This window comes from Euprymna scolopes, chromosome 12 (assembly GCF_053919585.1).
Source record: "Euprymna scolopes isolate OS-2025 chromosome 12, ASM5391958v1, whole genome shotgun sequence".
In the NCBI taxonomy this organism is placed as follows: Eukaryota; Metazoa; Mollusca; class Cephalopoda; order Sepiida; family Sepiolidae; genus Euprymna; species Euprymna scolopes.
Window position 1 is genome coordinate 31,414,903 of NC_136493.1, and position 17,044 is coordinate 31,431,946.

Below are 17,044 nucleotides of genomic sequence, written 5' to 3' on the forward strand. Positions count from 1 at the left end.
AAACAATCGGGGGACAGGATCTCATTTGTACTACCAGTCAAGAGTCTCTTTAATATTTATTTGTCTAACCTAGCGGGATTGGCTCCGTAGGACCCAGTACTGCATATGCCATGCTTATGGTGGTAACACGAATTCAAACTTGGCGCCTCGTCAAATGCACAAGCTAGCGTCATGCACCCACCTCTTGTCAAAGGCCACTCGAGGCAACCTCTTCCAATCGCATCTGATCTTTATTTTAAGCAGATGTTTAAAGTATATGATCAGATCCCGATCCGGAACAGATATCCCTTCGTGGACTCGCTTGAGGTGTGTGATCCATATGACCATCCTCGCTACTGCTAGTATCACTAGAAAAACCATTCTTTTCTCCCTAGGCAGCGGCCGATCAATGTTCTCCACAAAATATGACTCGTCGAGTTCAAGCCAGCGCTTGGCATTGATGCGAGCCGTTACCTCATTGACGTACCCTAGGAGGGTCTTGAGCCTGCTGCAGCGGAAAAAGGCATGACCGGCTGTTTCCCTCATGTCTTCGTCGCAGCGCAGGCAGTAGACCTGGGTTTCTTCATTGTACAGGTTGAGTTCTTCAAAGAGAGGCAGTGCGTTCTCGACAAGTCGCCAGGTAAGGGAAAATTCCGAGTTTGTAAGAAAGTCCCATCCCCACGCCCAACTTCACTGGGAGCGGACATCCTCTAACGACATCCCCATCCGTTTCACTAATGGTCCCTTTTTGCTATGCCCCATTAGCTCCCGATAAAGCCTGTTCCTAGACTGTTCGAGGACACTGGTCCCTGGCAACGCTCTAAGTGCGGACCGGCATTCGGCATAGAATTTTGGAGAGCAGAATAATTGCAATTGATATATTGTGTTTTGGGTTAAAGTAAGGGCGAGGGGGGTGTTATGGACACAACACAAGCAGACCTCCTTCAAAAACTTGATAAATAGATTTTATTTAGGAGAAAGGGATAGGGGGATTTCAGAAGGAAAGGAAAAATAAATTCAGATGAAAAGAGCGAAGAGAAGAGGAGAATAACCTCGGTTGGTCGGGGGGGGGGAGACAACGGTTTTTCATAAAACTAGAAAGCTAGGAATGAAGACAGCCTTTTTTGCCTTGACCGGCCAGGGTTGCGGGTCTCTGCTCTGTCTTGCCTTTCTCCCTCCGACCGACTGAGGACAGATCTCCACTCCATGAAGATAACAACAACCTTAGAGGGATTTTTATCCTGGTAGGGGGGGGGGAGGGAAAGGCACAAAATCAACAGAGATAGAGCATTCCTATAATGACCTGGTCCCTGTTTATTGCAGTGTAATACTATTCCTGTGCAGTTCTACGAGGTCCAACCTCCCAGGCCTTGCCTTCTCTCTTTGAAAAGGGGTTAGTTTATTGCTAATCGTCTAAGTTGCCCTTACCGGGGAATTCCAACGAGGCTGTCCAGTCACTTTTTTGCGGGTTGGAGTGCAACCTCCTCAGGAGCACTGACTTCTCAATGCCACTTTCAGACCCTGCTATCTAAGTTCTTGCGGTGGGCGAGAACTAAATTTTTAATCTTGAAATTCCTAAGCGTGAGAAAACTAATTCAAAGAATTTGATTTCAGCTGAAATGATCTTGCATACAAAGACGTTAGTTATTTTTCTTAAATCCAAAAGAAGTCTCGAATTTAAGTAAACATTTTGCGTATACTGTGGCTGAAAGTGTTTCACGCAAGGCTTTACCAACATATTTATCGTTAGTTGACCTTTGACAACTAAATATTTTCGTTTACTAGCCAAATAGAAAAGTTATTAGCCAAACGCATATGATTTTTGGAATATGACATTTTCGAGCCATGACAAGTACGTACATCATAAAGATTTTTCTGTATTTTTTGTTAAAAATAAGTGTAATTCCAAAGATGCACGAAATTTTATGTTGAGACTTGAAGGAATAAACATTTGAATTTCTTCATATGTTTTTTAAACAGCCTTCCTTATTATATATTGTTCTATTAAACGTTTTACTTTGATTACATAAATAATTTGAGTTTGCTCGTTTTATTCAAAATAAAGGCTGAAAAGGCATTATTTTCACTCAGCAATGCGCTTTGGAAGATTGCCAATGAAAATAAAAACACTTGAAAAAACAAAAAAACAAAACTTTTTTGTACTTTCACCTAACAATTTACGATTTTCATAAAAAGCATTCATCTTTTCTTATAAAAAAGCAACTTCTGTTTATAAAAAACAAAACAAAAATATTTACTGCCAATTTTCTTTAAAAAAATGTAAGATTAAAAAAAACGTACTTTCATCTAACAATTTACGGTGAAAAAACATTCATCATCTTTTCTTGAGAAATATATATATATATATATATATATATATATATATATATATATATATATATATATATATATTCAGTAAATTTACAGTAGGCTTTCTTGTTTTTTATTTATTGTATTTCTATTCTTTTACGGTTTGTTTGTTTTGAAATTTGTCTGCGTCTGTTACTTTGCTCGGCTTAATCCGATAACTGCAAGTTGAGCCCGAATCATAACTGACGGAAATCCTGAGGATCTGAGTCAAATTCTACAAGAGTACCATATATATATATATATATATATATATATATATATATATATATATATATAATGCGGGGTGTTCATTGTACAGATCGGCCGATAAAGAGTTTTTCTTCATTATTGTAGCGAAATCTGACAGCCGAAAAGTTGATATTCAATTTAAAAAAAATGACAACTACTCACATTTTTTTTCAATTTCAACAATAAGCAATATTAATCTACCTAACAATAACCATGTCACAGTTAGTTAAGTCTTCCACGATTCAACGAAAAAATGATTTCGACTATGTTTTTTTTTATCACGTGACATGTGATGTAAACACAAGGGAAATAGCTAAAATGTCTAATATCTTCGAAAACTATTTTTTTTAATAATTAATTTCTGCCTCATCGTTTTTGTAAGTTTTGGATATTTTCATTATTGCGACGTGGCCATTCAGTAGATGCTATTGGTTCCACTTTAAAATCAATATTTTGAATTCGGAATTTAGCTAAAATAACGGAGAAGCACCAAAATGTTTATGAATATTCTCATTAATTATATTTGAAAGCAACATTTTTTCTAAAAAAAAAAAAAAGTGCGAAAATAAGGATATTTATTTGAATAAAAAAAAAATAATCAGTTTGCCAAACTATTTTCCTTTTTTTAAAACGTATCTTACATTTTTACATTCTTTTCTTCTTTCTTTCTTCCTTCTGAATTATCATCGGTCTCTTCTTCACTTACTTTGTTGGTTTATTCTTTAAACAGTTTTCTTTTCAATTTTTCCATCGATTTATCTATCTACCTTCTATAAATATAAAAGCGAAAATGTATGTATGTATGTATGTATGTATGTATGTATGTATGTATGTATGTATGTATGTATGTTCGCTTTTTCTGTGTGTCTACAAAAGGCTTTTTTCAGAGAAGCAAGCGGTCGCTACTCGCTCGCTTCACAACTTTTTAAAACTTGTTATATCACATATAAATCGTAATATCTCACAGTTAACAACGAAGCTCGCCTGTCTATTTAATTTGCTCGATTTCGGGAAGATAAATATTCAACATTTGTCGCTCGCCGCATGTGGGTTAGTCTTTTTCCTATAACATCTTGGGGGGGGGGGAAGCGTTCAGCAGTAAATGAAATCCCGCAGTCAAACTTGACCTCATTAACTCATTAAAACGGGCACCTGCTAAATCCAAGTAATTAAATAAATTCAAACGTGTTTCCGTTAGCATGTCGCGGTGGAGCAATGGTTAACGTCACACGTTTTTTTTTTTTTCACACTTTAATTTACAACTTTGCCTCAAGGGTTCGGGTTCGATCCTCATACTTACTTTTTTTTACCCCCCTCCCGGAGTTTCCACACACACCTCCAAACACCCGGGTAACGCCGGGTACCCCTTGCTAATTATGGATAAAGCACTATACAAAAGAAAATCGGCTAAATTTTTTAATTTAGATTTTCCAGTGCGTGTTCACATACATGTACATAGTAAAAATTATACCCTCATGGTTTCCCCTCTGTCGACCTGAGGAAGAACAGGCAGTAAACGTTCATTAAACGGGTATACCATGTTAAGATATTGCACTTCACAATTAGCTTGGCGTTTGCAATAACCATTAACAAGGCTCAGAGACAATTTTTACATTTTATGACTTACATCTATACAAGTATATGTTTCGTGTTCTACAGTCGGCAAATCAGACAATCTCTACATCTGCACAGAAAAAGGAACACCTCAAAATATAAGAGAATATAAACATAAGAAACATACATTTTGTCTTTTCTATTTAAACAAACTGAGCCACAACAACGCGTGGCCGGGTAGAGCTAGTGTGTGTGTGTGTATATATATATATATATATATATATATATATATATATATATATATATATATATAATCCCAAATTCGAATCTTGCTAAAGTCAGCTACTCTAATGGTTGGTTGGTTGTTTTGGCTTTACGGCATATCAACCCTTTTCAGGTTATTTAATGCCGAATCCAAAGATTTTGAAGAAAAATTTTTTAATAGAATATATTTGTTTTTTGCAAGTCAGTTTCTATTTAACCAATAGTTGGGACCCTAACCGGTACTACCACTCCGGGTCAGAGTGGACCTGGGAGCAATGGCAATTAAAGGGTGGCTCCACACTCCCCAGAGCCCGCAAGCTGGGGCCTCACCACAGGATATAGTTTAAGGTCATATCCAGGACCGCTACTCTAATGAGTCGTAGACAACGAAACACGTGTCAATAGATAATTATATTTTAAAAACAAATATATATATATATATATATATCGTCAAGGGTATGAGTTCATATTGAAACGTTGATTTAATTTGAATAAAATTAAATACACATCAAGTGCGCTTGCAAGCCAAATACAACGTAATATTAGGAAAATAAACAAATATTTTACTTGTTTGAAATTTATCACAAATATATAGATATGGAGTATAAGTTTTACAGTAATCTGACCCCCCCCCTCAATTAAATCTATATTAAAAATTTGGATCAAACGCGCTCAAATAATTTTTTTTTATTCTGCTTTAAATTGCCCCCCCCCCCCATTTTGGGGAGCCTGGCCCCCACACACACATTCACATTAAAAACCAAACTCATACAAATGGTCACCCATCTGGTACTGGCCAGCCTCAGCGTTAATAATACATTGAAATTTTCGCCACTGAAAAATAAGTTTTTTTTGGCCTGTTTGGTTTTCCATAGTTTGCTTTTTATTAAGCACAAACGTAAACATTGTCTAGATTGACGCGAAGTAACTGGTTGCCTATATGAATAAGTGGAATTATTTGAAATCCAGGTACTTATATTATAATATTTTTACATATTCTCATAGAAAATCACCTTAAATCTTAGACAACAAATAAATAAATTAATTATTTCAACCCCCCCCTTTTTTTTTTTTAAATATTTATGTACGTTTTTTGTGCAAGACAAAAAATGTCAATTGTTAACTTTTTGGGAAAATTTAACATTTAAAATTTAATTAAAAATAGTAGAAAAAGTTTTACATTATTCTGTTTTCTATATGATAAAATTCAGGGTTTTATCTTTCTGGAAAAAAAAAAGTTACTCAGAAATAATGGATTTTAATAAATGTAATTTCGTTTTAAAAAACAACAACAACTTGATTTTTCGGACATTTTTGACGGTGTCTACTATATATTGAAAGTACGTATACAATATAATGTCTCCTTTGACAGAAGTATCCTAATATTTCTTGACCAGGAGATGTGTACACACATGTGACCTTTATATTTCTTTGGTGATTGGGAGTTGTACACACAGGCACACACACACACACGAACGCTACTACTTTATATATATATATATATATATATATATATATATATATATATATATATATATATATATATATATATATATATAAATAGAAAACTTATCCCAAATTACATTAAAATCTAATAGCCAGTGGCAATGTACATAGATCAATAAAAATTAAACCAGGTAAATTGACTCAAATATTAAGCAACATGATTAACATTTCTGTAATCGAACATTCATATATATATACTTGGAAAAAAAACAACAACATGGAAAAAGATTACATCATATTTGTACTTTTTCGAATGTTACAATTGTTTCGACATCAATTAGACAATTTTAAACTTTATATTGTTTTAAAATGTTCGAGGTTGGCATCTCATCAGACTTATTGAAAGAAATATAAGGTTAATACGTATCTGAACATGTTTTAATCCTGTTATTAACGATATCGAGTATTTTTATTTATTTATTTTACTTTTGTTAGTTTGAAGAGATCAAGGAGTTCCCTCCTATGGCTAACACTTGATTGATGTGGGTGTCTGTGAGGGGTGCTTGGTTAGGTGTGTCAGAAATTTTGTGAAAAATATTGAATAATTCCACCCCGTCTTTCCAAGCTTAAAACTACTCGAAAAATGTAATTCAATCCCTATTTTTTTTTCAATTAATGGAGCAAGGACCAAGGTTTCATTAAAAAAACAAAACAAAAGAAAAAACAAACAACGTGTTTTGCTTTAAGAAAAAGGTTTTAAACTTCGGACTTTACAGGTAAATTTCTAAAAAACACTACTTTTTTGTTTTAAATTTGAATATATTATTTATTTATCTTTTATCTTCAATTTGTGATATATAAAACTTGGAGAGTAAATTAATTATTTACTTTTTAAGAGACACTTGAAAAGGGGGGGGTGAAGTAAAAAAAAAAAACGTTTGTCTAAAATATTATATTCAGTTTATTGGAAAGAGCATAAAATTTCACATTGATCCTGAAAATATCGTAAAAATTGAATCAATAGAAAAATTTTGATAGATTTTTAAAGTTTAAAAATTGAAAAATACTGAGCTCGTAAAATTCAATTAATTTCATTACTATTTAAAAAAAAAAATATTTCTATTACTTTTAAAACAACTTTAATAGTTTATTTTGGAAGTATAATCCATAAAGAAAATAAACAACCCACTTTTAAAAGAGAAATTACAAGTTTTTTTTTTAAATATTTTATTCGCAGTTTCGTGTTAGGGGTGTCAAAAATTCCTACAAAAATTCTGATAGACCTAGTGCTTGGTGCGTATTTTATTTTACATATATATGTATATATAGGCATGCGTGCATATTTATATATTTGTATACACGAGATTTACTCCTAAACAAATTAACCGGTCATTATGAATTCTGGAACACAGTTGGTACGCATAACGGTGGAGAATGTGGACTATATATAATTTGATTTAGTTTTATCCAAGGTGGAAAATAGTGGTGAAAACTGTTCATGAAAATTTTTTATGTGAAATTTAAACAACAGAATTACATTATTTGGATACTTCGAACTATCGTTCTCATCTTGAGTGTCATTTTCACAAAGTTTCAGTTGATGTAACCTCCGACCTTCTTCAGGTGTGTCTGATCGAACTTGGGAATGTTTCCTGTCAAGTACTCTTATCACTGCGCCAAGAGTACTTGGAAAAAATCAGCTGTAAAGTGATGTTTTCCTGAAGGTTGAAGGTTCAATCCTCAGTGTGGGCGACTGAATAATATAATTGCGAATTATTTAGGACCTCTATCCAGTCATGGCTGACGGAATGAGAGCATGCTACCCCCGTGAAATAAATAAATACTTCTGCTCGAAATTCTGTGCAGACCCCCAAGTTAAACAGAAACATTCCCAAGTTTGACAAGATACACCTGAAGAAGGTCGGAGGTTACATTGATCGAAACGTGGTGAATAGTACACTGAGGATGAGAATAGTAGTCTGAAGGATCCAAATAATTATTCGTCATCTCAAAAATTCAGAAAGGCAACAGAATTGCAATTTCTTTGGAGTATTTTAAAGGTTTTTCGGTTATCCTTTATGGAGATGGTCCCGACGTCCGCCTTGTTCTGAGTTTGGGGAGAGGCCGTCTGACGTAGGCGGTGTTGAAGCAGAAAATTACCCTAACCCTAAAATATGCGATATGTCACAGACACAGCTTTTACAAATATTGTGAAACAAATCACAGAATTTTACAGGGTTAACTAACCACATGGAACTATTCTAATCATGTGGACTGTTTTTTTGTTTTTAAATTCTAATTATTTGAACTGTTTATTTTGTAAAATTCCAATTATTTGAACTGTTGAATTATCAAAAATTTGAACTGTTTATTTTGTAAAATTCTAATTATTTGAAGTTTTTATTTTGTAAAATTCTAATTATTTGAACTGTTTATTTTTTTAAATTCTAATCATTTGAACTGTTTAAAATTAAAAAAATAAAAATTCTAATTATTGGAACGGGTTTTTTTCTCCCTAAGTTAACAACTGGGCACTTTATTGAAGGGGTAATTTTCTGCCTCGACACCGCCTACGTCAGACGGCCTCTCCCCGAGCTCAGAACGAGGCAGACGTTGGGACCATCTCCGTAAAGGTTATCCAGTTTTTCTTTAGGGAAACACAATAATGGCAGCGGTTCCCATTTTGAAAATTCAGGTTTTTCAGATTTGCATTAAATATCATCATCATTTTTTTTCTAGTTTATACGTATATATATATATATATATATATATATATATATATATATATATATATATACATCAATATCTCTACTATCATTTTAAAGTGTGTGAGTTCGTTCCCTCTGGAATCGGAAATGGCTGGGTCGGATTTAAAAAAAAAAATTTAACACGAAGATACTTTATGTATTTGGGTGTGTTGTTACAGAAGTTTTGTATCAGAATGCGTCTGATAAGTATCGAAAGTCGATAATCGAAAAAAAAAAAATCAGATTAAAGAAGGAAGTCCGATGTTGACCAAAGTCAATACTTGTATCCAAATTAACATCACAAGTGCATTTGAGAAGTTTTACCACTGCATAAAGTCTATAAAATCAACTGTAGATTATTTTATAAGATAGGAACGCGTTCGAAATTAATGTTTCTTTGTAGAGCACAATCGAACCATGATACTTGAATTTGTACGTTTAGCTAATTCAAGTGATTATATAAAAATAATTTCATAAAATCAACAGTTGGTTCTTTGATAAGACAGGGGCGCGTTCGAAATGAATGTTTCTTTGTAGAGCACAATTGAACCATGATACTTAACTTTTGCATTTTTGACTTTAAGTGAAACCATTATTTACAGATAATTTTTAAAAATAAACAATAGATTCTCTACAGTGTAATATAGATTACAATGTATTGTGGACTAAGTCACATGTGAAGCGTCCTCCCGGTACACTGCGTGAGGGGGGGGGGGAGGTCCTAACCAGAGCAGGTAATCAATCGATTTGATTTTTAAAAAATGGGCGATTTCATCGATTCTGATGATAATAAAAGTATGGGAGGGTGGAACATTTGTTGATCCTCATTCAATCCCGGGTAACGTCGGGGTTTTCTGCTAGTATATATATATATATATATATATATATATATATATATTCACAAATGTAAAAATAAACTTGTATAAGGCGTATAGGGGCGAGTTCGAAATGAATATTTCTTTTTAGAGCACAATTGAACCATGGTACTTAACTTTTGTACGTTTAACTAATTAAAGTGATTATGTAAAAATACTTTCATAAAATCAACAGTTGATTCTTTGATAAGACAGGGGCGCGTTTGAAATGAATGTTTCTATTTAGAGCACAACTAAACCATAGGACTTAACATTTTTATTTTAAACTTCAAGTGGAGCCATTATTTACAGATAATTTTATAAAAATCAACAGCAGATTCTCCGCAATTCAATGGAGACTACAATGTATTGTGCATGTGCACTAAGTCACCGTGGAGAGGCATGCGAAGCTTCCTTTCAGTGCACTGAGAGAGGGAGGGAGGTAGGGGTATCCTTAACAAGCGCAGGCAATCAATCGATTTGATAGGGAAAAAAAAGAAAAAAAAAAAGAGGTCGATTTTACCAATTTCGATGACAATAAAAAAGTATGGGAGGATGGAACATTTGTTTATCCTCAGTCAATCCCGGACAACGCTGGGCTTCCTTGCTAGTATAATATATCTATCTATACACATACACACCTATATATATGTATTTATACATTTTTATTAATATAAACAAGTTTACATGGTTGCGACACTAGACAGGCTAATATTTCACCCAAATAGTCGGTTACAACTAGAAGTCCTCGTCAGGCGACATACAGTCCATATATATATATATATATATATAATTATCATTTCAGCCCGGCGTTGCCCGGGTGTTTGAAGGTGTATACTGAGCAAAAACAAAACAAAAAAAAAAGTGTTAATTTTTTTAAACTTTGACCCCTATTATGACCGCTTAACATTTATTGTTTTGGACTCAAATCCAGTTATTAAGTTAGATCCATGTCCAAGGAACCTTTAAAATTTCAAGTGTTTAGATCCAAAATTGGTGGAGGAGTTTGGTAGAGTTCTCAAAAGTCAAATCGTTGAACTTTGACCCCTTAACAGCCAAATTTCTGGCCGAAAACCGATTACAAAGATTTTCCCAAATCTGAATACCCTGTATATTAAATTTCGAGTCTGTAGACTGAAAATTGACAGAGTTATTGCGTAGGGAACTGTACACAGACAGACAGACACACCCTTTTACTTTATATATATATATATATATATATATATATATATATATATATATATATATATAGAGAGAGAGAGAGAGAGATGTTATGCATTTGTTTATTTTTGTTTGCGATAACTACTGAACGAATTCAGTTATTTATACAAAAGTGCATTTTTACCTAAATATTAGTTGGCAATAATTTTCTCTGCACCAATGTAATGCCACCAAATAGACAACGATATCTGTTAAAACTCACTACTTCTGTCAGTCTCCATTTTTTTTTTGCCTTTTTTTTTTTTTTTTTTTATCTCAAACTGCATCTCCATCGAGACGCGTGGCCGCAGAGATTGCATTTTTTGTGGACCGTTCTTTTATGGGTCTTTAACTGGTAAAAATAGCTGCTAAGGGGTCAAAATTTAAAGAAGTTCGAACTTGACAGTCCCCTTATACGCATGTGCAAATAAAACCTTAGTTTACTTTTAACTATTTTATATCCAACTGACACTAACTCAAGTGCTAACAACTAAGACTAGATAGAGGGCTATATGTTTTGGTTTCGGTTTCGATTCTAGCTGATAGCACCCACGTCATAGTTTTTTTTAATCGCTTCTATATATTGGGTACAATATAATAATCACTAAAGAATTGACTATAATAAATACGAAATCTGTATAAATTAAAATATCGTATTAAGCGTATTTTATGACTGGGTAGTGGGTAACGCCGGGTACCTTACTAGCAATAGCACCCACGTCATATTTTTTTTCTTTTTAAATCACTTCTATATATTGGATCCCTAGAAGACCAAGCTGTAACGAAATACAAATAGCAACCATAAAGGGAACAGTGTCTAATAATTTAATCATCCACAAACTTATGTTCCGTCGTTTACGACTCACCAGCCACACACACACACACACACACACACACACACACACACACACACACACACACACACACAGAGATTTATAAACTACCTGGCAAATATAACCGGTGAACTAAGTGCAAGAGATATTCAAACAATTGCACTTTAAGGGGGTGGTAGAATCTTCAAATTGTCTTTCGGTTGGAATGTTGGAATGTACGAGATAGCGAGTGAGTTTCTCACATCCGGTAGGATGCCCCATCCCCAGCTGGAACAAAATGGTGAGAGTAAGGAGCATTCGTTCATTGTTGAATTTCACCGTCGGGTATAGAGACTGGTGGACACGTGAAGAAATCGGCACATCATATTCATACGCTGCATTTTAATGAAACATTAACAAAAAGATGGACGCGTACTCACCCGCACATGTACTGCCGCGGTAAATCCAGTAACAAGATTTCATGTTTATTATTTCTAGCTTGATGCCTAAAGTACGCGCGAACTGAGTTGAATTGCTGTTACATGTGTATAAGTTTGCTGCTGCTGTAGAGAACGAGCGCGACGGTGTTGGGGGGGGGGCGGAGAAAGGAAAGTGGAGGGGGGAGTATACGGGAGAGAAAGGGGATGGAAAAGAGAGAGGGATAATATGGAGAAGTAGTGGAGAGAGGATGTGAGAAATAGAGCGCATGAGAGAGAGAGAGGAGATAATGGGAGACTGAGAGTATGAGAGAGAGAGAGAGAGAGAGAAGAGCAAGAGATTAGGAAAAGAGAGACAAAGATAAAAGTGAGGAGGAATAGGGGTAAGAGAAGGATACAAAGAAAGACGAGGAAGCGGCGAAGCGCTGAGAGAAAAGTGGTGGGTGGAGAGAGAAAGGGTATCGATAATTGGACGATCTCGTAGCGACACGTATGAATGGGAGAGAGGAGGAGGAGAGAATGAGATGAGATGAGAGAGAGAGAGAGAGAGAGAGAGAGAGAAAATAAAGAAAAAGAAGGAAGATGAAGCTGGGGAGGAATGGATGTATCTATATGCGCACATAGAAAGAGAGAGAATTCATCACTAATTGGAGCATCTTGTGCTAGCGACACGTGCGTCGTCGAACACGTGTTCGTTGCAACCATAACAGATATTGAAAAGATGTTTAATTTTCGTTGCTGCTTTTCTCCTCGTCAACTGTTTTCAACTAATTTACCCCTCACGGCCACTTTTTCTTTCATTTGTTTTGCGTTATTAAACGAGCAACATCAATTAAGAACGGAGAATTAATCTGTATCAAATTTTTTTTTTTTGGGGGGGGGGGAGGGGTAAAACAATTTATTCGTTTTAAATTTACATTTTTACGTTAATCCAGACGAAAAGAAAAGGGACTTGAGAGCCAGTTTGTTCAAACTAGTAACCACACACACACACACACACACACACACACACACACACACACACACACACACACACACAGTTATTTATTTTTAAGATGCAACCCGATACTTTAAAAAAAAATTTATTTTAATTTTTTTTATTTTATTCGTTCTCGTTCGCTAGCGTTTATTATTCTTATTGGCTAATTTTTAATGGGGGAGCTGTGCTGTGATAGCAGTATCACAATTTTTGTAGGAATTTTTGACACCCCTAACACGAAACTGCGAATACAATATAAAAATCTCGTAATTTCTCTGTTAAAAGTGGGTTATTTATTTTCTTTATGGATTATACTTCCAAAATAAACTATTACAGTTGTTTTAAAAGTAATAAAAATATTATTTTTTTTTTTAAACAGTAATGAATTTTCCGAACTCAATATTTTTCAATTTTTAAACTCAATATTTTTAAATTTTAAAAATCTATCAAAATTTTTCTATTGATTCTATTTTTACGATATTTTCAGGGTCAATGTGAAATTTTATGTTCTTTCCAATAAACCGAATATAATATTTTAGACAAACGTTTTTTTTTTAATTCACGCCCCCCCAAGTGTCACCCATTTTCAACTTTCTCTTAAAAAGTAAATAATTAATTTATGGTTAATAGTTTTATATATCACAAATTGAAGAGAAAAGGTCAATAAATAATATATTCAAATTTAAAACAAAAAAAAAAAAATCGCTTTTTTAGAAATTTACCTGTAAAGTCCGAAGTTTAAAACCTTATTTTATAAGAACACATTGTTTCTTTTTGTCTTTTTTTCTTTTTAATGAAACCTTGGTCCTTGCTCCTTTAATTGAAAAAAAAATTAGGGCTTGAATTACATTTTTCGAGGAGTTATAAGCTTAGAAAGATAGGGGGTCGAATAATTTACGCCTCTCATTTTGAAATGTCTATTAAAAAGTAAATAATTAATTTATGGTTAATAGTTTTATATATCACAAATTGAAGAGAAAAGGCCAATAAATAATATATTCAAATTTAAAACAAAAAAAAAAAAATCGCTTTTTTAGAAATTTACCTGTAAAGTCCGAAGTTTAAAACCTTTTAAAAAAAAAAAAAACACATTGTTTTGTTTTTGTTTTTTTTTTTAAATAAAACCTTGGTCCTTACTCCTTTAATTGAAAAAAAAAATTAGGGCTTGAATTACATTTTTCGAGGAGTTATAAACTTGGAAAGATGGGGTGGAATTATTCACTATTTTCACGAAATTTCTGACACTGCTAGAGCTGTGACGTGTGTGCTAAAGTCGGTCATCATCATTATCATCAGTAGCAGCATTCAGCAATCATCATCATCACCATACCGTATGAATCCGTAGATTCTATTGTTAGCACTAGTCCCCCCCGATATTTTTAGTCAGAATTCTTTCTAGAAAGACATCGGGAATTATGGGAGGGGCCGCGTCGCGTGAAGGTTGCTAACATCCTAAGTGGAAGCGATTTTCGTGGATTCGAATATGGGACACCCATGTCATCAGTAAGTCCGTGTCGTTAACACCACAAACAAGACCATCGTCACCTTCCACCAATGCAAACTGCAAAACACATAACCAAGTCTTCGACTCCAGATACACCTTCCCCCTTCTTCTACCTGCGGTACAAGATAGAGTTGAATAGGCATTTACGTCACATACGCGACAATTTAAACGGTTGGTGATGCCGTTTGGCGCGCTTTCTTTTGACGATTAATTTGGATTTTTTTTTTTTTTAATCTTGTGGTTAAAAGTTATGAAAATATATACGGTAAGTAAACAGATAAATAAATTAGACAAAATATTCTGCGTTTCGTTAACCTAACGAATTCTCACGAGAATGAAACGTGGAATATTCTGTGTAGCTTAATTCTCTATCTATGTATAAAGCACTGTTGAAGTAAATACTTAAAAATTTACTCATAAAATTATATCTTCGTAATTTAATTAAATGAAGTAGTTATATATATATATATATATATATATATATATATATATATATATATATTAGCAGGCTATTCGGTGTCGCCCGGTCGATGCGTTATCGGCAGCTCCTGTTACTCTCGCTTCTTCTTATTTGTCCCTCAGTCCTCATTTTTTAAATGAGTGATTTTTCTGACAAAGGGAGAAGAAAAAGCTGTTTTCTAGGTTGGCAGTATTTTTGCGCGAACAGTTGGCAGAGTTGGTGGAAATTTTCTGTTTCTATGTCTATCCTTGTAGCCATGTCACTAGTAAGGGTGCTGGAGGTAAACGTTTTGTCTGGGCTGACGTTATCCGCCTGATAGTCAGGGACCCGAACCTTGGATTAACCACTAAGGAGGCTGTCCTATCAGCAGGTGCAAAGTACTGGGGCTGCTGTATTGCCATTTGGTGAATGGAATCTGGACCATGCAGTAGCTTCTGGTGGGGCCTCTCGATGCCATACTAGTGGGTAATTGTTACGGCTTTACCTTATCATGTGGTACAAAAAAAAAAAAAAAAAAAAATTCTTCGTTTCTTTTTCTCTCTTAGTTTCCCCTCTCTGTCCTGCTCTAAGTAAATCTGTCGACCTAGTCCACAAATTCCAAAATTTCATCATGACAAGTTTCAAGAAAAATACACGATTAAACCCGGTTCTCCAACTTCCAACGTAGACCCCTACTACCATGTCTCCTTCTCCAACATCAGGGGTCTACGTTCTAACCTTCCAGAGGTTGAAACCCAATTACAGGAGACTAAACCAGACCTTTTATTTTTAAGTGAAACTGGCATTGGACAGGCTATTTCCCTAGATGAGTTTGCAATTACAGGATACTCTAACTTAACTTCTAAATCTGACCCCCAAGATCGCCATGGGCATGGAATATGTGCCTATATTAAAGATAGCTTTCCATGTGGGAGGGACATCTCCAGGGAAGATCCTAACTTACCCTATATGTGCTTCCGGGTTGCTTTAGCTCACACTACTGCATTTATATTTACTCTCTATCGCCCCCACAACAGCGGAGTTACTATCTTTCAAAGCATATCTGAGAAAATTGACCAAGTCCTTTCTACTTATCCTTCAGCTAACATTCACGTATGTGGAGACTTCAATGTTCACAACGTCGAATGGTTGACCCACTCAAACAAGACTGATGATGAGGGGAGGTTCTGTCATAATTTCTCCATTGCCTATGACCTCACTCAGATTGTTCAGGAACCTACCCGTGTGCCCGATAATGACGGCCAGTATGCGAGCCTACTAGACCTTTTTCTCACAACTTGCCCTGAACTATGTTCAGTTTCTGTTCTGTCGCCTCTTGGATCTTCCGACCACTCTGTTGTATCAATTAAGATAAAAATGAAATGTAATAAGTCCCCAGACGTACCACTTCATCGTACAGTATATCGATACACTAAGGCTGACTGGGATAGCTTCCGTACATTTATATCTGATCTACCTCTGCATTCCATGTTTAAAAAGGATGTGTCCTCTATAGTATTAGACCTAACTGAATGGTTAATTGTAGGTATTGACCATTTCATACCCTCTAAAAAGTTTCAGCAAAAACCTAACAGCCAGCCATGGTTCTCTCCAGAATGTGCTGCTGCCATTGCGCACAGAAATCACTTTTTCCACTGCTTCAAACGTAATAGATGTATGGAAACTAAAGCCGTTTTCAGGACTGCCAGCAACCATTGTAAGAAAGTAATAAGGAACGCAAGAGAGTTGTATGCTCAATCTGTTAAGTCCAAAGTAGCTGAGCAGCGGCTTGGTTCCCACCAGTTTTGGCAAATAGCAAACAGAATCCTGAACAGAAGCGTGTGCTCCATCCCAACTATTATCAATGGACCTGAGGTAATCTCGTCAGCATCAGACAAAGCCAAACTCTTTGTCAAGAACTTTGCAGCTAATTCTACCCTTTGCGACCAAGACCGCCAACCCCCAATATTTCCTCCTGTATCAGAAAACACGATATGTGATATACGTATATCTGTACGTGATGTTGCGAAGCTAATCAAAAACCTTGATTCGAGTAAAGCAACTGGCCCTGATGGTATTCCAATTATAGTACTCAAAAAACTTCAACCTGAATTAGCGCCCATACTTACAAAACTGTTTAAACGTTGTCTTAAGGAGAATAGTTTCCCATCTCCCTGGAAAATCTCATCAGTATGCCCTGTATTTAAGAATTCAGGTGATCGCTCATCCCC

The 17,044-nt window shown here is 35.0% G+C and overlaps 1 protein-coding gene and 1 long non-coding RNA gene across 4 annotated transcripts in view; one reads left to right on the forward strand and one right to left on the reverse strand.

The window, feature by feature from the left end:
• Positions 1-17,044, reverse strand: part of LOC145291238 (ecdysone receptor-like) — a 315,312-nt gene that overhangs the window by 85,606 nt on the left and 212,662 nt on the right. The window contains exon 1 of one of the 3 annotated variants that reach the window (XM_080136844.1): positions 11,895-12,838. The exons of the other annotated variants lie outside the window; for them this stretch is intronic. The gene's annotated coding sequence lies outside the window, so the exon portion shown is untranslated. Of the gene's footprint in view, positions 1-11,894; positions 12,839-17,044 lie in introns of those variants that run through there. 3 annotated transcript variants of the gene reach the window in all.
• The window catches only part of LOC145291241 (uncharacterized), a 65,885-nt gene continuing 61,781 nt past the window's right edge, over positions 12,941-17,044 (forward strand). The window contains exon 1 of the long non-coding RNA XR_013869356.1: positions 12,941-14,639. This is a non-coding gene — a long non-coding RNA (uncharacterized LOC145291241). The remainder of the gene's footprint in view (positions 14,640-17,044) is intronic.